Source organism: Lactuca virosa, chromosome 5 (assembly GCF_052849685.1).
Source record: "Lactuca virosa cultivar CGN04683 chromosome 5, Lactuca_virosa_CGN04683_v6, whole genome shotgun sequence".
NCBI classification, from domain to species: Eukaryota; Viridiplantae; Streptophyta; class Magnoliopsida; order Asterales; family Asteraceae; genus Lactuca; species Lactuca virosa.
The window spans coordinates 78,264,677-78,291,983 of NC_136430.1; positions in this window are offsets into that span (position 1 = coordinate 78,264,677).

Below are 27,307 nucleotides of genomic sequence, written 5' to 3' on the forward strand. Positions count from 1 at the left end.
ACCGACTCGACGAGTCGCTTAGGGTTTATCCCGATAAGTCTTAGCACGCTGTAACTTGACGAACTGATGGGTCTACTTGACGAGTAGAGTTGGTTTTCATAAGGTCTCTGAGGGAATGAGGGGACTCGACGAGTCTTCCTTATGCACTCGACGAGTTGAGTCAACATGGACTGTTGACTCAAGATTGACTTCTGTTGACTTTTGGAGTTTTGACCAAATGTGAGTAATGGAGACCATGGAGGGGTAGAAGGGTCTTTTGCCCTTACCAAGAGTTAAAGAGGAGTTAGTATGAAATTATTAAAATTATGGTCTAATTAGAGATAATCATCACATGTATTAGGTGGAGGCTAGATCGGTGATTCGTGTAAGAGGTGTATTAGCTTGCTCGCTTCGAGGTGAGTCTTTTCACTATACTTTACCTAGAGTGGTAACTATGTGTAACCAGAGGGTCTTATGTGCTTGCTTGAGTTATGCATTTTCTGTGTGATATATATATATGTTGTATGTTATATTATGTGATACATAGACCGGACCGGAGGGTCCAACGTATTATGAGACCGGAGGGTTCTCAACCAGACCGGACTAGAGGGTCCAACGAGCCATGGGACTGGAGGGTCCCGCTGAGACACGTTGACCGGAGGTTCTTACAGAGCTATAGCCTCGAGTGGCTAGTTATTGTGCGGGGTATTTTGGGGAACTCACTAAGCTTCGTACTTACCGTGTTATGTGTTATGTGTTTCAGGTACCTCAGAGGATCGCAGGAAGGCACCGGCTTGATTGTACACACACACCTGGGCTGGAGATTATATTTATTGTGGATCCTGGATTTGTGAAAAACTATTTTGAAATATGTTTTGACATTGATACTTGAGGTTATCGAGAATTATGATATGTGATTGTGATAATTAAAAATGAAAATTTTGATTTGAAAATTTACGTTGTTACAAGTTGGTATCAGAGCCTTGGTGTGAGGGATTCGGATGCACCTTCGGGTATGTCTGAACTCAAACTAAGGATTTGAGAAAAAATTTCAAAAGAGACGATTTTTCTAAAAACGAGCAAGAGTTCTAAGAGAAAAACGAGAAAGAGCGGTGTGTACAATCAGCCAGAGCCCGAACGGTGATTTCCCAAAATACCCTTACTTTCTGTGTTATGAGATATTTATGAGATATTATGAGATATATTATGCATGCTAGAGGGTAGGCTAGGTATTTCATATTTTAGGACTAGAGTGGCCTGATTTGTGATACCTTAGCCTATGAGTTACTGGTACCTGTGATTTGCTTTGAGGACGAGTATTTAGCAGGAATGAGCTTATGAGAGTAGGCGGTGTTCGGCGAGATATAGAGTACTTGCGATCTGGAATCCTAGGAGGAGGACTTGGGGTGATTACAGACGCGGTGTGAAAGGTAGTATTGGGCCCGTACTACTGGAAGCACCGGGTCGGTGAGCAGTCCAAGTAAGAATCCTTGGGATGCCAAGGAACAAGTAGGGGAAGTGATCGAGTGTGAGTATACTCGAGCGAGTCTCTGATTATTTTGTGTTGTATTTCAGAGACATCATGGTGGGTACGCGCCACAACCCAGGGGGCAGTGGTACCAGTGGTACCAGCGACGATGAGATTCGGAGGATGATTCATGAGGAGGTGGCCGCAGCCATCCGAGCAGAGATTCGCGAGAAGTTTAGGTCTATCAAGACCACCCTGATTGAGACATTTGATGAGTGATACGATGCTGTCACTGAGGATGCTGCTGCTGCAGGCACTGCATCTGTCGCTACTACCAGGCCACAGGGGGGTGACTCGTTGCTGTATCGGGAGTTCAGCAACACGAAGCCACCAGAGTTTGATGGGACTCAGGATCCTATTGCCGCGATGAGATGGATTTATGATATCGAGGGGTGTTTCTACACTTGTTCCTGTCCGGAACATTTGAGGGTACAGTTCGCGTTGAACCAGCTTCGCTTGGGGCGAAGGACTGGTGGAAGTTTGTGACAGCTAGTTTCACTCCTGCAGAGCACACTGCAGTGACATGGGAGAGGTTTACTACGATGTTTCGAGATGAGTATGTTCCCCCGGTAGATAGGGAACGGTTAGCCCAGGAGTTTCTGTCCCTTAAACAGAGGACAGAGTCTGTGACAGTGATCACGAGGATGTTCCATGAGAGGGCGTTGTTCTGCCCTGAGCACGTGTCTACTGAGCATGCACGCATGAGCCGATATTTGAGCATACTGAGGAGGGACATTCGTGAGTTCGTGGCGAACTTGACTTACCGGATATTTGCCGAGCTCCAGGCAAATGCCCGGAAGAGGGAGATCGAGCTAGAGACTCAGGCCAGGGAGGAGACGGAGTCTCAAGGGAGGGATCGGCGGCCGGCACAGTCTCAGCCGGCAGCCAAGCGGGCAAAGCCCACTGATTCGAGATCTGGGGGCCAGAAGGGTCGCACTTGTGGGAAGTACGACAAGAGTCATGATGGGGTGTGCAGAGCGGGGGTATGCTACAAGTGTGGTAGGGAGGGGCATATCGCGAGGGATTTCCCCAAGGGGTTTGCAATTTGCTTTCATTGCAACCAGACTGGCCATCGGAAGGCCGAGTGCCCGTAGCTGCTTCAGGGATCAGCGCAGGGAGCTGCACCTGCTGCTATTCGAGCTACAGAGAGTCGGCCAGCGAAGGCCGAGGCACCGAAGGCTCGCGGGAGAGCCTTTCAGTTGACAACGGAGGAGGTCCGCGCAACACCCGATGTCGTGGCTGGTATGTACTCTTTTGTTATTCTATTCTAAGTTATTGTGCTTATATTGTGATATGTGTAGGTACTTTTCTTATGAGTTTTGTACCTGCCTTAGTGTTATTTGACTCGGGTGCGAGTCGATCGTTCGTGTCATTAGCGTTTAGTCACCACATCAGTATCAGACGTGAGTCGTTGAGTCGACCTCTGAGAGTTTCTATAGCCGATAAGTGTGCGGTGTTTTCTACTGATGTGATCCGGGGATACGTACTCGAGATTTTTGGCGTTGAGTGTCCGATAAATCTGGTGCCGATCGCGATGGGTGACGTCTGTGTCATTGTGGGCATGGATTGGTTGAGTCAGTACGGAGCGGTAATCGACTGCGAGCGTCAGATGGTGACCATACGAGACCCTAGTGGGGGAGTGCTTACAGTATATGACGAGGGTACCCGATCTGGACCAGCTTTCTGCTCTGCTGCCCGAGCGAGACAGAGTTTACAGCAGGGTTGCATGGGTTTTCTGGCATATGTGATGGATACGCGAGTTACTGCTGAGAGACCGAGTTCTATCGTTGAGGTTCCGATAGTGAGTGAGTTTCCGGATGTTTTTCCCGAGGAGTTACCGGGTGTGCCTCCCGAGAGGCAGGTGGAGTTCCAGATTGATTTGGTTCCGGTAGCGGCACCTATTGCGAAGGCACCTTATTGCCTTGCGCCGCCCGAGATGCAGGAGTTATCCTCGCAGCTTCAGGAGCTGTTGGGGAAAGGTTTTATTCAACCGAGTAGCTCGCCTTGGGGAGCGCCGATCCTTTTTGTCAAGAAAAAGGGCGGTTCACACCGGATGTGCATTGATTACCGGGAGTTGAACAAGCTGACGATCAAGAACCGTTATCTACTTCCGAGGATCGACGATCTGTTCGATCAGTTGCAGGGTGCATCCTGGTTTTCCAAGATTGATTTGAGATCAGGGTATCACCAAATGAGAGTACGCGGGGAGGTTATTCAGAAGACAACTTTTAGGACTCGTTATGGGCATTACGAGTTTGTGGTGATGCCTTTCGGGCTCACCAATGCACCGGCAGCATTCATGGACCTCATGAACCGGGTGTGCAGACCCATGTTGGATCGATCGATGATTGTGTTCATTGAAGATATCCTTGTGTACTCGAGGTCCAGGGAACAACATGAGGAGCACCTTAGAGAAGTTTTGGGAGTTTTGAGATCGGAGAGGCTATATGCCAAATTCTCCAAGTGTGATTTCTGGTTACGAGAGGTCCAGTTCCTAGGACACGTCGTTAATCAGAATGGGATTTTGGTCGATCCGGCCAAGATTGAGGCAGTTATGAGGTGGGAGGTGCCGAGATCCCCCACCGAGATCAGGAGCTTCCTGGGATTGGCCGGCTACTACCGGAGGTTTATCATATATTTATCTAAGATTGTCGTTCCCCTCACCAGGTTGACTCGGAAGGGTGTTACTTTTACTTGGGGTCCCGAGCAGCAGACCTCATTTGAGACTCTTCGCCAGAGGTTGTGCGAAGCCCCGCTGTTAGCCCTTCCCGAGGGAATGGAGGACTTTATGTTTTATTGTGATGCATCTATATCCGGGATGGGTGCGGTGCTAATGAAGAGAGGACACGTGATAGCATACGCATCGAGCAAATTGAAGCCTCATGAGACGAGATATCCCACCCACGACCTAGAGCTGGGGGGCGGTGATGTTCGCCCTTAAAATCTGGCGCCACTACTTGTATGGGGTTCGGTGTATCATATACACGGACCACAAGAGCCTGAAGTATCTCATGGATCAGCCCAACCTAAATATGAGACAGAGGAGATGGCTGGATGTGGTGAAAGATTATGACTGTGAGATCCTGTATCATCCGGGCAAGGCTAATGTGGTGGCCGACGCCCTAAGCCGTAAGGCAGAGAGTGCTTCGATACGAGATGTGTGCATGAGGATGACGGTGATGACTCCAGTCTTAGATACCATTCGACAGGCCCAAGCGGAGGCCGCGAGACCAGAGAACCGCAAGAGGGAGCAGGTGATTGGTCATGTGTCCGAGTTTGTGACGGATAGCCGAGGGCTTATGACTTTCCGAGGGCAGAATTGGGTGCCCTATACGGGCGGAGCTCGGCGTATACTGATGGAAGAGGCACATAAATCGAGGTTCTCAATCCATCCCGGGGCCACTAAGATGTATTTAGACCTGAAGAGAGACTATTGGTGGCCCTGTATGAAGAGGGATGTTGCTTGAATAGTTGAGAGGTGCTTGACCTGCCGCCGGGTCAAGGCAGAGCACCAACGACTACATGGCCCATTGAAGCCTTTAGAGATCCCCCAGTGGAAGTGGGAGCAGATCTCAATGGACTTTATCACCAAGTTACCGAAGACTGCACGTGGAGTTGACGCGATTTGGGTGATTGTGGATCGACTGACGAAGAGTGCTCACTTCCTTGCTATTAGTGAGAGCTGTTTTGTGGAGAGATTGGCCGAGATTTATGTAAGGGAGGTGGTAGCTTGGCATGGAGTGCCGACCTTGATAGTGTCAGATCGAGAGTGCGTTTTACTTCCAGATTCTGGAAGAAGTTTCATGAGGAGTTGGGTACCCGGTTACACTTCAGTACCGCGTACCATCCGCAGACAGACGGGCAGAGCTAGCGAACGATTCAGATGCTGGAAGACATGTTGCGTGCATGTGTTATGGATTTTGGAGGAAGTTGGGACACTTACTTACCCTTGGCTGAGTTTTCTTACAACAACAGTCACCATTCCAACATTGGTACGCCTCCATTCGAGCTCCTTTATGGGACAAGATGTCAGACTCCTATCTGTTGGGGAGAAGTGGGACAATGAGTGATGGGTATCACTGAGATAGTGCTCAAGAAGACCGAGCAGATTCATCAGGTCAGGCAGAGGTTACTGACAGCCCAGAGTCGCCAGAAGAGTTATGCAGACAGGCGACGATCCGAGCTCGAGTTTCAGGTTGGAGATTTTTTCCTTGTGAAGGTATCCCCTTGGAAAGGGGTGATCCGATTCAGGAAACGGGGCAAGCTTGGGCCCCGATACATCGGTCCTTTTAGGGTGACCGCCAGAGTAGGTAAGATAGCGTATCGTTTGGAGCTACCTGCGGAGTTGAGTCAGATCCATAACACCTTCCACGTGTCCCAGTTGAGGAAGTGTGTAGTCGACGAAACGGCAGTGGTACCGCTGGAGGACATTCAGGTAGATGCGAGCCTGAATTATATCGAGAGGCCGACTGCGATCTTGGATCGAAAGGTGAAGGTTCTGAGGAACAAGGAAGTGCCCCTGGTTCAGGTCCAGTGGCAGCATCGGAGAGGGTCCGATTTGACTTGGGAGCCGGAGTCAGAGATGCGAGAGCAGCATCCACAGTTATTTGCGGAGCATGACTTCGAGGGCAAAGTCTGATTCTAGTGGGGGAGAATTGTAACATCCGGATTCCCAGGTATGTTATTTAATTATTTATTTATTTTGACGTTCATTGATCTACTCGACGAGTTGGTGCTATAACTCGCCGAGTAGAAGCGGGGTGGCCACGTGGGCTTAATGATCTACTCGACGAGTTCGAGAGTAGACTCGCCGAGTAGGCGCTGGGAGTGAAAACCCTAGATCCCCGGGTTTGAGACCTATTTAAAGGCACTTATAACCTCCTTTGCGGCCACCTTCCCCAGAGAGAAACCCTAACCTGTCCTTTTCGTTGTATAGAGAGAGAGAGAGAGAGAGAGAGAGAGAGAGGTCATCTTGAGCATTCTTGAGCTTTTTTTGGAGGAAAGATTGGAAGAGTTGGTGGATCTAATCAAGAGGAGGCTGTGGATCTTGCATTCTTCTGTCATTAGTTGCTATTCAGAGGTATAAAGCTATCATCTTGACCTCTTGTTTGTTAGATCCCATTTTTGGGAGCTTTTAGGGTTTTCTTCCAATCATCTTATGTTCTCGAGTTAATTGAGCATGGTCTGAGGTTAGGACCTCAGATCTGGTATATAGGAGGCCTTGAGAGCCCAAAGATCCAAGCTTTATTGAGCTAGAGGCAAGCTCATGTGCATCCAACCTTCTTTGGAGCTTGTAATGGCATATTGGAGCAAATATGCCATGCATGAACGTAAAGATCGAAGCTTTACGTGACATTCGAACCTAGGGAGTCTAGATCTAGAGTTTGGAGTGATAGATCTACCCTAAAACGTCTGAATGGGAATATAGACTGGATGAACTCGACGAGTCCATGAACCGACTCGACGAGTCGCTTAGGGTTTATCCCGATAAGTCTTAGCACGCTGTAACTTGACGAACTGATGGGTCTACTTGACGAGTAGAGTTGGTTTTCATAAGGTCTCTGAGGGAATGAGGGGACTCGACGAGTCTTCCTTATGCACTCGACGAGTTGAGTCAACATGGACTGTTGACTCAAGATTGACTTCTGTTGACTTTTGGAGTTTTGACCAAATGTGAGTAATGGAGACCATGGAGGGGTAGAAGGGTCTTTTGCCCTTACCAAGAGTTAAAGAGGAGTTAGTATGAAATTATTAAAATTATGGTCTAATTAGAGATAATCATCACATGTATTAGGTGGAGGCTAGATCGGTGATTCGTGTAAGAGGTGTATTAGCTTGCTCGCTTCGAGGTGAGTCTTTTCACTATACTTTACCTAGAGTGGTAACTATGTGTAACCAGAGGGTCTTATGTGCTTGCTTGAGTTATGCATTTTCTGTGTGATATATATATATGTTGTATGTTATATTATGTGATACATAGACCGGACCGGAGGGTCCAACGTATTATGAGACCGGAGGGTTCTCAACCAGACCGGACTAGAGGGTCCAACGAGCCATGGGACTGGAGGGTCCCGCTGAGACACGTTGACCGGAGGTTCTTACAGAGCTATAGCCTCGAGTGGCTAGTTATTGTGCGGGGTATTTTGGGGAACTCACTAAGCTTCGTACTTACCGTGTTATGTGTTATGTGTTTCAGGTACCTCAGAGGATCGCAGGAAGGCACCGGCTTGATTGTACACACACACCTGGGCTGGAGATTATATTTATTGTGGATCCTGGATTTGTGAAAAACTATTTTGAAATATGTTTTGACATTGATACTTGAGGTTATCGAGAATTATGATATGTGATTGTGATAATTAAAAATGAAAATTTTGATTTGAAAATTTACGTTGTTACAAGTTGGTATCAGAGCCTTGGTGTGAGGGATTCGGATGCACCTTCGGGTATGTCTGGACTCAAACTAAGGATTTGAGAAAAAATTTCAAAAGAGACGATTTTTCTAAAAACGAGCAAGAGTTCTAAGAGAAAAACGAGAAAGAGCGGTGTGTACAATCAGCCAGAGCCCGAACGGTGATTTCCCAAAATACCCTTACTTTCTGTGTTATGAGATATTTATGAGATATTATGAGATATATTATGCATGCTAGAGGGTAGGCTAGGTATTTCATATTTTAGGACTAGAGTGGCCTGATTTGTGATACCTTAGCCTATGAGTTACTGGTACCTGTGATTTGCTTTGAGGACGAGTATTTAGCAGGAATGAGCTTATGAGAGTAGGCGGTGTTCGGCGAGATATAGAGTACTTGCGATCTGGAATCCTAGGAGGAGGACTTGGGGTGATTACAGACGCGGTGTGAAAGGTAGTATTGGGCCCGTACTACTGGAAGCACCGGGTCGGTGAGCAGTCCAAGTAAGAATCCTTGGGATGCCAAGGAACAAGTAGGGGAAGTGATCGAGTGTGAGTATACTCGAGCGAGTCTCTGATTATTTTGTGTTGTATTTCAGAGACATCATGGTGGGTACGCGCCACAACCCAGGGGGCAGTGGTACCAGTGGTACCAGCGACGATGAGATTCGGAGGATGATTCATGAGGAGGTGGCCGCAGCCATCCGAGCAGAGATTCGCGAGAAGTTTAGGTCTATCAAGACCACCCTGATTGAGACATTTGATGAGTGATACGATGCTGTCACTGAGGATGCTGCTGCTGCAGGCACTGCATCTGTCGCTACTACCAGGCCACAGGGGGGTGACTCGTTGCTGTATCGGGAGTTCAGCAACACGAAGCCACCAGAGTTTGATGGGACTCAGGATCCTATTGCCGCGATGAGATGGATTTATGATATCGAGGGGTGTTTCTACACTTGTTCCTGTCCGGAACATTTGAGGGTACAGTTCGCGTTGAACCAGCTTCGCTTGGGGCGAAGGACTGGTGGAAGTTTGTGACAGCTAGTTTCACTCCTGCAGAGCACACTGCAGTGACATGGGAGAGGTTTACTACGATGTTTCGAGATGAGTATGTTCCCCCGGTAGATAGGGAACGGTTAGCCCAGGAGTTTCTGTCCCTTAAACAGAGGACAGAGTCTGTGACAGTGATCACGAGGATGTTCCATGAGAGGGCGTTGTTCTGCCCTGAGCACGTGTCTACTGAGCATGCACGCATGAGCCGATATTTGAGCATACTGAGGAGGGACATTCGTGAGTTCGTGGCGAACTTGACTTACCGGATATTTGCCGAGCTCCAGGCAAATGCCCGGAAGAGGGAGATCGAGCTAGAGACTCAGGCCAGGGAGGAGACGGAGTCTCAAGGGAGGGATCGGCGGCCGGCACAGTCTCAGCCGGCAGCCAAGCGGGCAAAGCCCACTGATTCGAGATCTGGGGGCCAGAAGGGTCGCACTTGTGGGAAGTACGACAAGAGTCATGATGGGGTGTGCAGAGCGGGGGTATGCTACAAGTGTGGTAGGGAGGGGCATATCGCGAGGGATTTCCCCAAGGGGTTTGCAATTTGCTTTCATTGCAACCAGACTGGCCATCGGAAGGCCGAGTGCCCGTAGCTGCTTCAGGGATCAGCGCAGGGAGCTGCACCTGCTGCTATTCGAGCTACAGAGAGTCGGCCAGCGAAGGCCGAGGCACCGAAGGCTCGCGGGAGAGCCTTTCAGTTGACAACGGAGGAGGTCCGCGCAACACCCGATGTCGTGGCTGGTATGTACTCTTTTGTTATTCTATTCTAAGTTATTGTGCTTATATTGTGATATGTGTAGGTACTTTTCTTATGAGTTTTCTTATGAGTTCTGTGTGATATATATATGTGTTGTATGTTATATTATGTGATACATAGACCGGACCGGAGGGTCCAACGTATTATGAGACCGGAGGGTTCTCAACCAGACCGGACCAGAGGGTCCAACGAGCCATGGGACTGGAGGGTCCCGCTGATACACGTTGACCGGAGGGTCTTACAGAGCTATAGCCTCGAGTGGCTAGTTATTGTGCGGGGTATTTTGGGGAACTCACTAAGCTTCGTGCTTACCGTGTTATGTGTTATGTGTTTCAGGTACCTCAGATGATCACGGGAAGGCACCGACTTGATTGTAATCGCACACACCTGAGCTGGAGATTATATTTATTGTAGATCCTGGATTTGTGAAAAACTATTTTAAAATATGTTTTGACATTGATACTTGAGGTTTTCGAGAATTATGATATGTGATTGTGATAATTAAAAATGAAAATTTTGATTTGAAAATTTACGTTGTTACAGCAACACCCTAAAATTAGGGTTTTCATTAAATGCATGTACGCCTCGCGTACGTGTCTGAAGGCGCGATTCAAGCATCGGGCAAGTACGCTAATCGTAGCATCCTGTACGCCCCGCGTACTAGCCTTAAGGACCATTTTGCAAACTTTTTCGATTAGGGATAACATACGAAACTTACCAATTTTCCAAGAGTTACAATTCTCCCCCACTTGAATCAGACTTCGTCCTCGAAGTCCGCTGCACTGAATAACTCCGGATAATGCTCCCTCATCTCATTCTCCGGCTCCCAACTCCACTCTGAACCCTTGCGGTGTTGCCATTACACCTTTACCAATTCCACGGCCTTGTTCCTCAAGGTTTTCGTCTTCCGATCAAAACAGTCATCGGTCTTTCAAATATAATTCAGGTGGTCATCCACATGAATCTCCTCCAACGGTACCACTGCGGAATCATCCACTAAGCACTTCCGCAGCCGAGAGACTTGGAACGTGCTATATATCTGACTGAGCTCATCTGGAAGATCCAAGCGATATGAAACCCGTCCCACCCGAGCCAAAACCCTAAAGGGACCAATATACCTGGGGCCCAGGTTGCCCTGCTTCCTGAATCGGATGACACCTTTCCAAGGTGACACCTTCAGGAGAACCATATCTCCCACCTGGAACTCTAAGTCTGACCGGAGTCTGTCGGCGTAACTCTTCTGCCGACTCTGAGCTGTCTGGAGCCTACTCTGAACCTGTTGAATCAGCTCAGTGGTCTTGAGTACCACCTCGATACTCCCCATGACCCGCTGACCGACCTCGCCCCAACAAATCGAGGTCCTAAATTTCCTCCCATAGAGCATCTCAAACGGAGGTCGATCGATGCTGGTGTGATAATTGTTGTTATACGAAAATTCCGCTAACCGAATATACGTATTCCAACTCCCACCAAAGTCCAAAACACATGCCCGAAGCATATCCTCTAATGTATGAATCGTCCGCTCGCTCTGACCATTGGTCTGAGGATTAAAAGTTGTGATGAAATGTAGACGAGTACCCAACTCGTCATGGAATCTCTTCCAAAACCTGGAAGTAAACCTGACATCCCTGTCGGAAACAGCCAAGACCGGCACCCCATGACGTGCCACAACCTCTCTGATATAAATCTCATCCAATTTCTCTGCAGAATTACTCTCCTGAATCAGGATGAAATACGCGCTCTTGGTCAACCAAACCACGATGACCCAAATCGAATCCACTATGCGCGTAGTCCGGGGTAACTTTGTGATGAAATCCATGGTAATATCCTCCCATTTCCATACGGGAATCTCCAACGGCTGCATCTTGTCGTGAGGTCACTGATGCTCGGCCTTGACTTTCCTACAAGTCAAGCACCGCTCCACAAACCAAGCCACATCCCGCTTCATGCAGGGCCACCAATAATCAGGACGAAGATCCCTATACATCTTCGTCGCCCCGGGATGAATGGAGAATCTAGACTTGTGCGCCTCCTCCATCAGATCTTGACGCACACCGACCCAATACAGAACCCAAACCCTCCGATGCAGAGTCAACAACCCACAACTTTCATAATCAAAGGAAGCCACCTGACCCATAATACGCCCACTCTTCCGTTGCTCTTCCTTTATAGCCTTGACCTGAGCCTCGCGAATCCGCTACAACAGCAAAGTAATAACAGTCATCCTCAAACATATGTCTATGATCGGATCCGCGACCTCCATGCGGCTGAGAGCATCGGCCACCACATTGGCCTTCCCTTGATGATAAAGGATCTCATAATCGTAATCGTTCACCACATCCAGCCACCAGTTCTACCTCGTATTCAGATTCAGTTGATCCATCAAATACCTCAGGTTCTTGTGATCCATGTAAATAGTACAACGGACCCCATAGAGGTAATGCCGCCAAATATTAAGGGTGAAAACTATAGCCCCCAGCTCCAAGTCATGTGTCGGATAATTCACCTCATGAGGCTTCAGCTGCCTCGAAGCGTAAGCAATCACGCAACCCCTCTGCATCAATACCGCTCCCAAACCCATGATCGACGCATCACAATAAACCACAAAATCCTAGACACCCTCCGACAGGGTCAGAATCGGTGCCTCGCACAACTGCTTCCTCAAGGTCTCAAAAGTTGCATGCTGCTTAGGCCCCCAGCGAAATGTAACCGTATTCTTTGTCAACCGAGTCAAAGGAACAACTATATTAGAGAAATGCTGGATAAATCTCCGATAGTAACCAGCAAGAGCAAGGAAACTCCGAATCTCAGATGGAGACCTCAGAACCTTCCACTGCATCACAGACTCGACCTTGGCCGGATCGACCAGAATACCATTCTGGTTAACAAGGTGCCACAGAAACTGCACCTCGCGCAACCAGAACTCACACTTGGAGAACTTTGCGAAAAGTCTCTCCCTCCTCAACGTCTCTAACACTTCCCTCAAGTGCTCCTCGTGCTGCTCCTGAGTCTTGGAATAGACCAATATATCATCGATAAACACAATCACAGACCGGTCCAGCATCGGCCTGCACACGCGATTCATGAGATCCATGAACACGGTTGGAGCATTGGTGAGCCTAAAAGGCATCACCACGAACTCGTAATTACCATAACGAGTCTGTAAAGCTATCTTCTCCACATCCTCCTCTCTGACCCTCAACTGATGATAACCCGATCGTAAATTAATCTCAAAGAACCAAGATACACCCTGAAGCTGGTTAAAAAGATCATCAATCCTCAGGAGTGGATAACGGTTCTTCACCGTTACCTTATTCATCTCCCGGTAGTCAATGAACATACTATGAGAACCATCCTTCTTCTTCACAAAAAAGATCGGTTATCCCCATGGCAAACAGCTCGGTCGAATGAATCCCTTGTCTAACAGCTTCTGCAGCTATGTAGACAACTCCTGCATCTCGGGAGGAGCCAACTGATACGGTGCTTTGGCTATCGAAGCCGCACCAGGAACCAGATCAATCATGAACTCAACCTGCCTCTCCGGAGGCACCCGGGGAAAATCCTCTAGAAACACAGTCGGGTAATCCCGTACAATAGGCACATCATCCACGGTCGTCTTACCCTTTACCCGGGTATCCATAACATAGGCGACAAATCCAAAACAACCCTGCTGAATATAGCGTCTGTCCCTCGCTGCTGAACACAAAATTAGCCCACGTTGAGTTCTCTCTCCATGAACCATTAACTCTCCCCTGCTTGGGGTTCGAAACCAAACTAACTGTTGCGCACAATCGATCACCGCCCCATTAGGGCTCAGCCAATCCTTACCCACAATAACCTTGTTCCCATGCAAAGGAATAAGAACCAAGTCGATCAGATATTGCTCGCTGAATAACCGAAGAGTATAACACCAATGAATCCTCACAACCCGAATAGATCTATCATCCGCGATCTCGAAATCTAATGGACAATCCAACTCCCATAGAGCTCCAACAAGCCTCTTGCTAAGTGCATGCGATACAAATGATCGGGTAGCCCCGAATCAAACAACACCAAAGCAGAAATACCGTTCTCGAGGAACGATCTTAAAATAAAACACATAAATATAAGCTGACAAATCAATATAAATACAGAGATAAGGAGAAGATACATACCCGTCACCACGTAGGGAGTCGCATGAACCTCCTCGGCCGTCAGCTGAAAATCCCTGCTCTTCACCACATGTGCATCTGCCCGGCCTTGGCGGCCGTCAGTAATCCGAAGAGTCGTAGGAGCGGGTGCTGACACCAGTGTGCTATAGCCAAACTTGGATAATGAGCCTTCTTGTGGCCCCTCTTATTACAATGAAAGCAAATGAGATCAGATATCGGGGTGGTGGTGGTAGTAGTAGTGAAATCCCTTCTAATATGACCCGTCCGGCCGCACTTGAAGCAGCTAGAACCACCCACCCTGCACGCCCCATCGTGCATCTAGTCGCACTTGCCACAGCGGCCCCAGCCCTACTGGCCCTTCCCTCTTGCATCAACAACATTCGTCCTCTTACCCGAACCCCCAGATACTTGAGCCTCATCTGGCTTCCTCTTCCTCTCCATCTCAAGATAAATCTCTGTCTACATAGCCCTCGCTATCATATCCTCTAGCGTCCTGCAGTTGGATCGGCTCACAAACTGCCGAATATCACTCCTCAACATCTCATGATACTTAGCCTTCTTCATCTCCTCATCCGATACATACTGCGGAACCAAAAGTGCCCTCTCCCGGAACATCGCACTGATCTCAACCACCGTCTCAGTAGTCTGACGGAGATCTTGAAACTCTTGCGCCAACTGCTGTACCTCAATTACCAGTGCAAACTCAGCTCTGAACCTGGTCACAAAATCATCCCAGGTCATCGTGTCAACAGCCTGATCACTAACTGCGCGAACCACCTCCTCCCACCAATCTCATGCCCTGTCTTTCAGAAGACAGGAAGCAAGTTTGACCTTTGCCCCCTCAGGGCAACTGCTGGTGCGGAAGGCGTTAGGAACATCCGCTAACCACCTCGTGATCGCTATTGGGTCCTTCGCCCTGTGATAGTCCGGAGCTCCACATGCCCGAAACTCCCTGAAGGTCAAAGAAAACACTCCCACCAAGGCTACCATCTCAGAACAAAACGAGCTCAACCGCTCATCCAAAATCTCCAGAATGCCCTCCTTGACTGTACCAAAGATCGCAGGAGCATGTTCAAGAATGCAACGCGTAATCTCAGACGAGTTGAACTACCTAGTCTGATCATCCAGCTGCCCAGCTCCAGAACCTAAGCCTGAGCCCTCTCCAGCACCAGAACTGCCAACAGGTCTGCCCCGCATAGTCACCATACTAAAAATTGACCATATAAACCATCAGAATAAGCATCAAAATTATCGATGGATCCCAAACTCTTCAAGCTTCCTGGTTTCATCGCAACTCTCCTTGACTCGAGTACGGATCCTCTGCTTCCAGTAGTACGGGCCCATACTACCTTCCGTACTTTCCTCAAGGATTGCCTTGAATCAGCCAAGTCACTTTATATCCATACAATTAATCCTCCCCAAGACAAGGCTCCCAGCACTAGATCTCATCCTAGATTTTCCTAGGGCAACTCCATACCACTCTCCACCATCAACTGAAGAAGGAACTCCCGCTAACTTCCTCTAACTAGCTCACGAATACAATTTGATATCACCAAAACCAGAAAATTCTTCGAATGAGAGGTCTCACACTACAACGGTTGGAATCAAACAAGAGTTGTGTAATATAGTTAAAACCTAACCTTCTAAAATTATTTAGTTCTTATTATATGTAACTTAGAATATTCGCTTACTAGTTAGCTGAAGCTAGTGAGAACTCCAAAAAATCACAAAGCAAGCAGCATTCGAGCATCAAGTAATCAGAACCAAGCATCACCTAATTAGGCCATCCTATCACTAACTGATCAGTACCAGCATGCAATTCTACAAGATCATACAATAGACATACAAAGGTATCTCTCCTACCATTCTATCATGCAAATATTGAGCAGATCCTTAGCCCTAACTAGCATGCAATTCACAAATTCACAGATCAAATCATATTAGATAACATGTATGGGTATTTTGGTAAACTTACTTGAGCTCGGTTAATTGCATGCACCACACCCTTTCTTGTTGTAACGCCCCATTTCTGGTATGTAATTTTAATTAAAGTATCTCCATTTCTTAAGGGGTACTCGACGAGTCTGTAGCCCGACTCGTCGAGTAGAAGCGGGATGAGCTTGCGATTTAAGTTGGCTACTCGGCGAGTCCATATGTTGGAACTCGGCGAGTCCATATGTTGGGACTCGGCGAGTCTTCCTGTCTGGATGAAGCCCTAATTTCAAGGGTTTGTACCCTATTTAAACGTCATTATAGCCTCCCACCCCAGCCTCCAGCACCTTTAGAGCATTTCCCCTGTAACCTTAGCCCCCATTGTTGAACTTGAGTGTGTTTGTGCTAGTTTGGAAGCTTTGGAAGGGAAGGAAGGAAAGAAGGTCCATAGAAGAGAAAGGAGATCCAAGAGTTAGCTTCCATCTGTTTCCCATTCATGTAATAAAGTTATTACCTTGTGTATTCCTCCATTAAACCCTCTTTTATGCTTGTTATGTATTCTTTGGAGCCTTATATGATTCAAAACTTGAGATATGGACTCTCCTTTGGATGGAAACCTTAGATGTGGACGTTATTGAACTCCAGGAGCTCATTATAGCCACCTTTATGCAATCTTGGCCTTGTTCCAAACCCTAAGAGCCTAGTATTTGATGATTTTGGGTATTTTAGACTCATACCCTTGTGCATGCACGTAAAGTCGGAAACTTTACGTGTAAAACCAGTCCTAGAAGCTCAGATCTATGATTTGGAAGCACTGAAATAGATTAGAATCGACTGTATAGTAATAGCATGCTTGGGACTCGACGAGTTGTTCTTCAACTCGGCGAGTTGTTCTTCAGACTCGACGAGTTGTTCATACGACTCGGCGAGCCACAGACTGGACGTGTTCATATGATGAAGGAGAACTCGATGAGTTGTTCATACAACTCGGCGAGTCGGATGAAGTTAGACTCGATGTTAGTATCGAAGAAGAACTCGTCGAGTCTTTGCCAAACTCGACGAGTAGAAGCGAGTAGAGAACTAGAATGGATGAAAGGGACTCGGCGAGTTGGCGGCCCAACTCGGCGAGTCCGGTCAACTGGAAGTTGACTTTGACCAGGAAGTTGACTTTGACCAGGGGTAAAATAGTCATTTTACCCTGAGATTAGTTATCAGTATTTGATTTAGTGTTTATGGGATTTGTAGCCGGGGAGTTCCGGAGCAGCAGTCAGACAGTCTCAGATTTAGCACCTCAGCAGCCAGCGTTACGAGGTGAGTTTCCTTCCAATAGGAACGGGTATACGGCCACAATGCCGGCCCGTTTAGATAGCAGTAGTTCCGACTTTGGTCCGATGCAGTAGTACAATATGCTTGATGTCTTTGTGATTCAGGCATGTTTATGTGTTAGTTAGTCCGGACCTCGGTCCGATACAGTATGCAGTATATGTGTTTATGCTAGTAGTTATGATTATGTTATGCTATGTTCAGTCAGTCCGGACTTCGGTCCGATGCAGGGGGCAAGGCCCCAGTTAGTCCGGACTTCGGTCCGATGCAGGGGGCAAGGCCCCAGTTAGTCCGGACTTCGGTCCGATGCAGGGGGCAAGGCCCCAGTTAGTCCGGATTTCGGTCCGATGCAGGGGGCAAGGCCCCAGTTAGTCCGGGCTTCGGTCCGATGCAGTGGGCAAGGCCCAATATGTGCTTTATATGTTATTGTATGGTGTGTGGTAGTTTGGGGGAGCTCACTAAGCTTCGTGCTTACAGTTTTCAGTTTTGGTTTCAGGTACTTCCGCTAGTAAGGGGAAGAGCTCGGGATGATGGCATGGCACACACCACAACTTCAGTTTATCCTGGGAGTTTTATTCAGATATTTTGATATGTTTTGACATCAGTTGATTTGATAACTTATTATGACATTTTGAGACACATTATCCATGAATTTATCTTTTAATATTTGATATGATGATTTAGTAAGGTTTTCAAACGAAAATTTTTGGGTTGTATTTTTGGGATGTTACAAGTTGGTATCAGAGCCTTGGTTTGAGGGATTCAGCCACACTTTCAGGTATGACTGGACTCAAACTAAGGAAATGGTGAAAGATTTTCAAAAGAAAAATGTTTTCGAATGAATTTTTGAAAAAGAAACTTAAAAAGAAAAGAGTTTTGAGAAAAGGAAAAGGAAAAGGGTGTGGTGCATGCGATCAGCCGAGCTCAAGTAAGTACTCCCAAATTACCCATACAAGTTTATGTTATAATTATCAGTTCCAGTTTCAGTAGAACAACATGCTAGAATAGGACTAAGGATCTAGGAGGATGCCTTATGTGCCTGTTATATGTGTTTCAGCTTATTGAGAATTGCATGCTAGTATTGAGTAGACAGCAGTAGGATAGCCTGTTTAGGTTATGCCTGATAGTATGAGCTTAGCATTGTATGCTAGTACAATTTCTCATTATGAGGATAGAAGTGCTTGAGTAGTTTCCTGTGTCCGAATTCTGCTTGCTTCGTGCTTTGTCGGACTCAGAGTGATGGGAGTTAGCCATTAGGTGAATACGTTACGTCACATGTGATCAGGGTTGAATAATCTCAGAGTGATGGATTTGGCCCTATTGCGCAGCTCTTGTCTGAGTCTAACCGTTGTAGGGACGAGTCTTTTACTCGAAGGATTATCTGAGCCTCGTCACATGTGATGGTATTCAGGTGATGACTAATTAGCATTACAAGGAGGCCTTCAGAAGCTGAGGACTGGTTTGGGTAGAGTCAGAGATTTGCCTAGGGCAAGCCTAGGATGAGAGTAGCAGGGATCAGTAGCAGTAGAAGGGGCTGGTTGAGTTAAGGCAACTCTTGAGGAAAGTACAGATAGATGTGGAAGGTAGTATGGGCCCGTACTACTGAAAGCAGAGGATTCGTACTCGATTCAAGAGGGGCCAAGACGAAACCAGAGAAATTGTAGAGTGTGTGTGAGATCCCTCCGCAGCAATGAGAATTCTGACAGTTATTGCGATATGTTTTCAGCATGGTGACGTTGCGCCAGATACCAGTTGGTAGTTCAGGTGCCGGGGAGGGATTTGGCTCAGGCTCTAGAGCCAGACAGCTTGATGATCAGATGAGAGATGTCATTTCCGCAGAGATTATGCGCAACATCATTGATCAGACTCCTGTGATATTCGGTTCGGTTAGGGAGGCCATCGTGGAGCTTTTGGATAGTCGTCTTGAGGCCTTTAGGGTCGGGATAGTTTCAGGGCAGTTTGGGGCTTGTCTAGAGCCCGACTCTTATGGATCCCAGGGAGGGGGATCCCATTTTTAGCTCTTGCCATCAGGGGTCGGGAGTGAGTGGGGTAACCTGTCCCCAGGAGAGTTCTCTGCGTGATTGGGTTGCTGCGGAGGTATCACGAGTCGTTCGTGAGGAGCTACCCGACATCGTCGAGAGGGTCACTGATAGGTTGACCGAGAAGCTCCAGGATCAGACAGCAGTTGTTCAGACGATTTATGGGGACGATGGGGTAACGCAGGAGCGAGAGATTGACCGGGAGTCAGAAAGGAAGAGGAAACTGGATGAGGTTCAGTGGCCCACAGGTTCGGGTAAAAGAACCAAAGGGCCGAGTTCGAGATCGAGAGACTTCCAGGGCCGCAGTCGATGCGGTAAGTGTGGCAGGACTCACGGGGGTGCGTGTAGGAGTAGTAGAGGTGGTGATCCTGGCTGTTTCAAGTGTGGCCGGACTGGTCATTTTAGCAGAGATTGTATTGCTACCATCGCCCAGGGACTTGACCCAATATGTTTCCATTGCAGTCGGAGGGGCCACAAGAAGGCCCACTGTCCGAGTTTGTGTTCAGCAGGGCAGGTGACAGCTCCTGCCCCTGTGACTTCAAGAACCGCCAGCAGACGTCAGGGTCGGGCAAGGGCGCCCACGGCTCGGAGCATAGCATTCCGGTTGATTTCAGCAAGGATTCGAGCAGCACGGGAGGTTGGAGGTATGTATATTTTACCTTCCTGTCAATTATTATTTATGATGTTGTTATGTTACTGCACCAATTTAGTAGGTACATATATTGGAATATTATATTACCCACTTGTGAGTGAGTCATATGCCATCTGCATATCTTGGATTTGGAATGATAGCTGGAGGACGTCCCCTGTAGAGCAGGTTACTTCGGATGCAGTAACTGTAGCAAGTATGAGTAAGACTCGGTAGTATCTCACTAGCTTTGGGAAGGTGTAGTTCGGGTTTAGATTGGTTATATTCCAGCACGAGGAGCACCTGAGGGAGGTGCTAGAGACCTTGAGAAGGGAGAGACTTTTTGTAAGGTACTCCAAATGTGAGTTCTGGTTGTGCGAGGTGCAATCTCTTGGGTACCTTGTCAATCAGAATGGTATTCTAGTCGCTTCGGCTAAGGTAGAGGCCGTGATGCAGTGGGAGTTTCCGAGGTCTCCAATTGAGATTCGGAGCTTCCTGGGTCTAGCAGGTTATCACCGGAAATGTATTCAGATTCTTGGAAGTGGTGTGATCTTTTGGATTGGTTAGTAGTGACACACTAGCAATGGCAAACATGGTTTTCAGCAGATTGGGCATAGAATGGTAAGAAGGATTGAGGATACTTCCAACATTGTGTGATGTAAGACGTTAGTTGAATCAAAGTGGGGGAGAATCATCCAAGGATTCAGAAGTAGGAGCAGTTTTGAAACTGAGATAAGTTTCGCATCCTTATCAGAAAGGAAGACAGTCCAGACAGATGTGTGGTTTGAGGATAGTGTGAGATGGAAGTTTGGAAAAACTTGCCAGTAAGGAGATCGCATTCCCGTAATGTTTGCCAGCAAGCCTTAGGGAATCAGGTTGGGGATTCCAGTCAGGACATGGGTTCAGTCTTGAATGATAGGTCGTATGTATACTCGTCGTCGGATGTGTTCGGATCAGTAACCAACGAATGAGATATTGTTAGAGTGTTGTAAGTCTGCGGGTGTAGCCGTAGCATTCACTAGCAGCCAGATAGTGTTAGAGAGTTGTAAGTCTGCGGGTGTAGCCGTAGCATTCACTAGCAGCCAGATTGTGTTAGAGTGTTGTAAGTCTGCGGGTGTAGCCGTAGCATTCACTAGCCGCCAGATAGTGTTAGAGTGTTGTGAGTCTGCAGGTGTAGCCGTAGCATTCACTAGTAGCCAGATAGTGTTAGAGTGTTGTAAGTCTGCGGGTGTAGCCGTAGCATTCACTAGCAGTTAGGTAGTGCTAGAGTGTTGTGAGACTGCTGGCGTAGCCGTGGAATACACTTGGCTGGTAGACAGCATGAGCGAGTTGTTAGGACGCGGAAGGAACATTAGCCCCCCAGTTCGGGCGTAGCAGTAAAGATGTGGAAATCCACGAAGTGGATTTCGGAATTGTCTAGATGGATTAGACCTAGTTAAGCCAGTGATAAGACTGTAGGAATGCCACTGCAGTTGTGAGATCGAGGAAGCAATGGATTGCTTCAGGTTACTTGTTATATAAGGCTACAATTGGTCATGTAGCAATCGTGTTTAGCTGTGGGTTGGTAACCTCAGGATTCGACGTGTGGAATCGATCAGTTAGATCAGAAGGCCGCTAGGGCCACAGTGACAAGATAACTAGTAGTTGTTAGTTTCAGAGAAGGATGTCGTTCAGAAGTTGTGTGAGGCGACTAAGTAGGGAGTCCATGGGGCTCCGCAGTCGGGCGGGAACCTGGTATGTCAGATGACTGACGAATGAATTGAGACCAGGAAGGCCTCGATAGATGTTGGAAAACAGCCATGTAGCAGCATGCTGTTTCAGGCAGTTCAGTGTTCAGGCAGCTCAGTGTTCAAGCAGTTCAGTGTTCAGGCAGTTCAGTGTTTCGGGCAGTTCAGTGTTCAGGCAGTTCAGTGTTTCAGGCAGTTCAGTGTTCAGGCAGTTCAGTGCTTAGGTAGTTTAGTGTTCAGGTAGTTTAGTGTTTCCAGGCAGATCAGTGTTTCAGACAGTGTTGGGTCTCCAGCGGTAATGGTATTTTGGATTTTCATGGATAGCTTGGGGAGTGGAAAGTCACTCATAGCACGATTATCTGAGTTATGGACAAGTATAAGTGGATCGCAGGGATAAGTGGATCTGTGAATTCTGTTGTTCTAGTGGCACGGCATGGAGTGCCTGTATCAGTAGTATCAGACCGAGACGTCCGTTTTACTTCCAGGATTTGGAAGCGGTTTCATGACGAGATGGGGACTCGTCTTCATTTTAGCACCGCTTTCCACCCCCAGACGGACGGGCAGAGCGAGAGGACGATTCAGACTCTCAAGGACATGCTTCGGGCATGTGTCCTAGATTTTGGGGGCAGTTGGGATACGTATCTTCCTTTAGCGGAATTTTAGTATAACAACAGTTACCACACTAGTATTGACCGCCCTCCTTTCGAGATGCTCTACGGGAGAAAGTGTAGGACCCCGATTTGTTGGGGCGAGGTCGGTCAGCGAGTCATCGGGAGCACCGAGGTGGTGCTCGAGACCACAGAGTTGATCCAGCAGGTCCGTAGCAGATTGCAGACTGCGCATAGTCGACAAAAGAGTTACGCCGACAGGAGGCGTTCGGACTTAGAGTTTCGGGTGGGCGATATGGTCCTCCTGAAGGTATCACCCTGGAAGGGTGTTATCAGGTTCCGGAAGAGGGGCAAGCTGGGCCCCAGGTTCATTGGTCCTTTTAGGGTTTTGGCCCGGGTGGGTCGGGTTGCTTATCGATTGGACCTTCCAGTAGAGCTTAGCCAGATCCACAACACTTTCCATGTTTCTCAGTTGAGGAAGTGTTTGGTGGACGAGTCAGCAGTTGTAACCTTAGAGGATATTCAGGTTGATAGTAGCCTAAATTATATCGAGAGACCAGTTGCGATCTTGGATCGAAAGACGAAGACCTTGAGGAAGAAGGTGGTTCAGTTAGTGAAGGTGCAGTGGCAGCACCGAAAGGGTTCAGAGTGGACGTGGGAGACCAAGGGGGAGATGAGGGAGCATTATCCTGAGTTATTTTTGGATTCAGCGGCAGCAGACTTCAAGGACGAAGTCTAAGATAAGTGGGGGAGAGTTGTAATGCCCCATTTCTGGTATGTAATTTTAATTAAAGTGTCTCCATTTCTTAAGGGGTACTCGACGAGTCTGTAACCCGACTCGTCGAGTAGAAGCGGGATGAGCTCGCGATTTAAGTTGGCTACTCGGCGAGTCCATATGTTGGGACTCGGCGAGTCTGCTTGTCTGGATGAAGCCCTAATTTCAAGGGTTTGTACCCTATTTAAACGTCATTATAGCCTCCCACCCCAGCCTCCAGCACCTTTAGAGCATTTCCCCTGTAAACCCTAGCCCCCATTGTTGAACTTGAGTGTGTTTGTGCTAGTTTGGAAGCTTTGGAAGGGAAGGAAGGAAAGAAGGTCCATAGAAGAGAAAGGAGATCCAAGAGTTAGCTTCCATCTGTTTCCCATTCAGGTAATAAAGTTATTACCTTGTGTATTCCTCCATTAAACCCTCTTTTATGCTTGTTATGTCTTCTTTGGAGCCTTATATGATTCAAAACTTGAGATATGGACTCTCCTTTGGATGGAAACCTTAGATGTGGACGTTATTGAACTCCAGGAGCTCATTATAGCCACCTTTATGCAATCTTGGCCTTGTTCCAAACCCTAAGAGCCTAGTATTTGATGATTTTGGGTATTTTAGACTCATACCCTTGTGCATGCACGTAAAGTCGGAAACTTTACGTGTAAAACCAGTCCTAGAAGCTCAGATCTATGATTTGGAAGCACTGAAATAGATTAGAATCGACTGTATAGTAATAGCATGCTTGGGACTCGACGAGTTGTTCTTCAACTCGGCGAGTTGTTCTTCAGACTCGACGAGTTGTTCATACGACTCGGCGAGCCACAGACTGGACGTGTTCATATGATGAAGGAGAACTCGATGAGTTGTTCATACAACTCGGCGAGTCGGATGAAGTTAGACTCGATGTTAGTATCGAAGAAGAACTCGTCGAGTCTTTGCCAAACTCGACGAGTAGAAGCGAGTAGAGAACTAGAATGGATGAAAGGGACTCGGCGAGTTGGCGGCCCAACTCGGCGAGTCCGGTCAACTGGAAGTTGACTTTGACCAGGAAGTTGACTTTGACCAGGGGTAAAATAGTCATTTTACCCTGAGATTAGTTATCAGTATTTGATTTAGTGTTTATGGGATTTGTAGCCGGGGAGTTCCGGAGCAGCAGTCAGACAGTCTCAGATTTAGCACCTCAGCAGCCAGCGTTACGAGGTGAGTTTCCTTCCAATAGGAACGGGTATACGGCCACAATGCCGGCCCGTTTAGATAGCAGTAGTTCCGACTTTGGTCCGATGCAGTAGTACAATATGCTTGATGTCTTTGTGATTCAGGCATGTTTATGTGTTAGTTAGTCCGGACCTCGGTCCGATGCAGTATGCAGTATATGTGTTTATGCTAGTAGTTATGATTATGTTATGCTATGTTCAGTCAGTCCGGACTTCGGTCCGATGCAGGGGGCAAGGCCCCAGTTAGTCCGGACTTCGGTCCGATGCAGGGGGCAAGGCCCCAGTTAGTCCGGACTTCGGTCCGATGCAGGGGGCAAGGCCCCAGTTAGTCCGGATTTCGGTCCGATGCAGGGGGCAAGGCCCCAGTTAGTCCGGGCTTCGGTCTGATGCAGTGGGCAAGGCCCAATATGTGCTTTATATGTTATTGTATGGTGTGTGGTAGTTTGGGGGAGCTCACTAAGCTTCGTGCTTACAGTTTTCAGTTTTGGTTTCAGGTACTTCCGCTAGTAAGGGGAAGAGCTCGGGATGATGGCATGGCACACACCACAACTTCAGTTTATCCTGGGAGTTTTATTCAGATATTTTGATATGTTTTGACATCAGTTGATTTGATAACTTATTATGACATTTTGAGACACATTATCCATGAATTTATCTTTTAATATTTGATATGATGATTTAGTAAGGTTTTCAAACGAAAATTTTTGGATTGTATTTTTGGGATGTTACAAGTTGGTATCAGAGCCTTGGTTTGAGGGATTCAGCCACACTTTCAGGTATGACTGGACTCAAACTAAGGAAATGGTGAAAGATTTTCAAAAGAAAAATGTTTTCGAATGAATTTTTGAAAAAGAAACTTAAAAAGAAAAGAGTTTTGAGAAAAGGAAAAGGAAAAGGGTGTGGTGCATGCGATCAGCCGAGCTCAAGTAAGTACTCCCAAATTACCCATACAAGTTTATGTTATAATTATCAGTTCCAGTTTCAGTAGAACAACATGCTAGAATAGGACTAAGGATCTAGGAGGATGCCTTATGTGCCTGTTATATGTGTTTCAGCTTATTGAGAATTGCATGCTAGTATTGAGTAGACAGCAGTAGGATAGCCTGTTTAGGTTATGCCTGATAGTATGAGCTTAGCATTGTATGCTAGTACAATTTCTCATTATGAGGATAGAAGTGCTTGAGTAGTTTCCTGTGTCCGAATTCTGCTTGCTTCGTGCTTTGTCGGACTCGGAGTGATGGGAGTTAGCCATTAGGTGAATACGTTACGTCACATGTGATCAGGGTTGAATAATCTCAGAGTGATGGATTTGGCCCTATTGCGCAGCTCTTGTCTGAGTCTAACCGTTGTAGGGACGAGTCTTTTACTCGAAGGATTATCTGAGCCTCGTCATATGTGATGGTATTCAGGTGATGACTAATTAGCATTACAAGGAGGCCTTCAGAAGCTGAGGACTGGTTTGGGTAGAGTCAGAGATTTGCCTAGGGCAAGCCTAGGATGAGAGTAGCAGGGATCAGTAGCAGTAGAAGGGGCTGGTTGAGTTAAGGTAACTCTTGAGGAAAGTATAGATAGATGTGGAAGGTAGTATGGGCCCGTACTACTGAAAGCAGAGGATTCGTACTCGATTCAAGAGGGGCCAAGACGAAACCAGAGAAATTGTAGAGTGTGTGTGAGATCCCTCCGCAGCAATGAGAATTCTGACAGTTATTGCGATATGTTTTCAGCATGGTGACGTTGCGCCAAATACCAGTTGGTAGTTCAGGTGCCGGGGAGGGATTTGGCTCAGGCTCTAGAGCCAGACAGCTTGATGATCAGATGAGAGATGTCATTTCCGCAGAGATTATGCGCAACATCATTGATCAGACTCCTATGATATTCGGTTCGGTTAGGGAGGCCATCGTGGAGCTTTTGGATAGTCGTCTTGAGGCCTTTAGGGTCGGGATAGTTTCAGGGCAGTTTGGGGCTTGTCTAGAGCCCGACTCTTATGGATCCCAGGGAGGGGGATCCCATTTTTAGCTCTTGCCATCAGGGGTCGGGAGTGAGTGGGGTAACCTGTCCCCAGGAGAGTTCTCTGCGTGATTGGGTTGCTGCGGAGGTATCACGAGTCGTTCGTGAGGAGCTACCCGACATCGTCGAGAGGGTCACTGATAGGTTGACCGAGAAGCTCCAGGATCAGACAGCAGTTGTTCAGACGATTTATGGGGACGATGGGGTAACGCAGGAGCGAGAGATTGACCGGGAGTCAGAAAGGAAGAGGAAACTGGATGAGGTTCAGTGGCCCACAGGTTCGGGTAAAAGAACCAAAGGGCCGAGTTCGAGATCGAGAGACTTCCAGGGCCGCAGTCGATGCGGTAAGTGTGGCAGGACTCACGGGGGTGCGTGTAGGAGTAGTAGAGGTGGTGATCCTGGCTGTTTCAAGTGTGGCCGGACTGGTCATTTTAGCAGAGATTGTATTGCTACCATCGCCCAGGGACTTGACCCAATATGTTTCCATTGCAGTCGGAGGGGCCACAAGAAGGCCCACTGTCCGAGTTTGTGTTCAGCAGGGCAGGTGACAGCTCCTGCCCCTGTGACTTCAAGAACCGCCAGCAGACGTCAGGGTCGGGCAAGGGCGCCCACGGCTCGGAGCATAGCATTCCGGTTGATTTCAGCAAGGATTCGAGCAGCACGGGAGGTTGGAGGTATGTATATTTTACCTTCCTGTCAATTATTATTTATGATGTTGTTATGTTACTGCACCAATTTAGTAGGTACATATATTGGAATATTATATTACCCACTTGTGAGTGAGTCATATGCCATCTGCATATCTTGGATTTGGAATGATAGCTGGAGGACGTCCCCTGTAGAGCAGGTTACTTCGGATGCAGTAACTGTAGCAAGTATGAGTAAGACTCGGTAGTATCTCACTAGCTTTGGGAAGGTGTAGTTCGGGTTTAGATTGGTTATATTCCAGCACGAGGAGCACCTGAGGGAGGTGCTAGAGACCTTGAGAAGGGAGAGACTTTTTGTAAGGTACTCCAAATGTGAGTTCTGGTTGTGCGAGGTGCAATCTCTTGGGTACCTTGTCAATCAGAATGGTATTCTAGTCGCTTCGGCTAAGGTAGAGGCCGTGATGCAGTGGGAGTTTCCGAGGTCTCCAATTGAGATTCGGAGCTTCCTGGGTCTAGCAGGTTATCACCGGAAATGTATTCAG